Below are 1,486 nucleotides of genomic sequence, written 5' to 3'. Positions count from 1 at the left end.
GGCGTCATCGCTTCACGCCCGGATCAGAACTACTGGTGGCCAAGGCGAAGAACGGACACTTGTCTGTGGTGAGTCTGATGAAACACAATAAACAAATGTTGAGGTTAGTACAACAGACAGAATTTATAAATTTGGCACAAACGTTTACTTGGACTCGAGGATGAACTGGTTAGATTTTGGTGGTCAAAGGTCAAGATCAGTGTGATCTTGTATCTGTCTCATTCTCGTGAACATGATATCTCNGCCCGGATCAGAACTACTGGTGGCCAAGGCGAAGAACGGACACTTGTCTGTGGTGAGTCTGATGAAACACAATAAACAAATGTTGAGGTTAGTACAACAGACAGAATTTATAAATTTGGCACAAACGTTTACTTGGACTCGAGGATGAACTGGTTAGATTTTGGTGGTCAAAGGTCAAGATCAGTGTGATCTTGTATCTGTCTCATTCTCGTGAACATGATATCTCAAAAAAATCTCTCTGAATTTGGCACAAATGTCCACTTTGACTGAAGAATTTTGATTAGAATCTTGTCGTCAAAGGTCACTGTGACCTCACAAAACATGTTTTTGGCCATAACTCAAAAAATCTTATACTAATTATGACAACAGAAATGTCTAGTAGGATAAAATGACCTTCATCAAGAATGTTCAACACTCTTGATGAAGGTCAAGGAGGATTGAAATGTTAGTCTTACTGATAAATTGTGAAGCAGAGCAAGAGCAGTGTGCAGGATTTTATGTTCAAAGACTGCACCAAAATATGTGACGTCACCTTTTCCTAACTGAGTCCCACCTGCTTAAAACCACAGAGAACAAAAATACAGAAAATCTTGCGTGAAATAACCAGAAGTGTTCGACCTTCAGCAGAATATATTTTGTTTCTGTAAAACTTTATCGCTCACAGCAAGAAGCTCGTTGAGAAAGTGGGTTTTCAGGTCCGTTAATGTCGTGATTACAGCTTGTTGCACTTCCTCTGAGTGGCTTAAAATATCTGTTTATTCAACTTATTATCTTTGAACAATCCCAATGTTGTTGAAAAAAAAATTAAAGATGAGAAGTTGATGTGTGTGTTTAGCAGGGCTGTTTAATAGGGCTGTGAAATTCATCCACACAACACTGGAAATATTTTTTGAGCCAAACTTCTGGAAAAAAAACCTAGTAAAAATCATGAACCCACTTTTTGTTGGGAGCGGCACGGCTGATCTGTCAGGTTAGTGAAGACCCCTCATCAATCAGTACATCAGTGTTATTTGGACTGAGAAAGTTCCAGAAATTGGTTTGAAGTTCTGCACTTCCTGTTGTTGTCATGTGGTTACTTCCTGCGTCTGTCCAGTAGCTGTCGCTCTGTTGACTCTGACGTGATGTGATATTTCTCTCCTCCTCCAGACGGCTCCCAGACTCAACTCCAGATGATGGCCACTCTGACCACACATGTGCCAGGACCTGCGTGCTCCTGACCTCTCCCATCCTCCAATCACATGAC

The sequence above is a fragment of the Epinephelus moara genome, chromosome 2, assembly GCF_006386435.1.
Source record: "Epinephelus moara isolate mb chromosome 2, YSFRI_EMoa_1.0, whole genome shotgun sequence".
In the NCBI taxonomy this organism is placed as follows: domain Eukaryota; kingdom Metazoa; phylum Chordata; class Actinopteri; order Perciformes; family Serranidae; genus Epinephelus; species Epinephelus moara.
The sequence above is the reverse complement of the archived record's forward strand: the minus strand, read 5'-3'. Positions refer to the sequence as shown.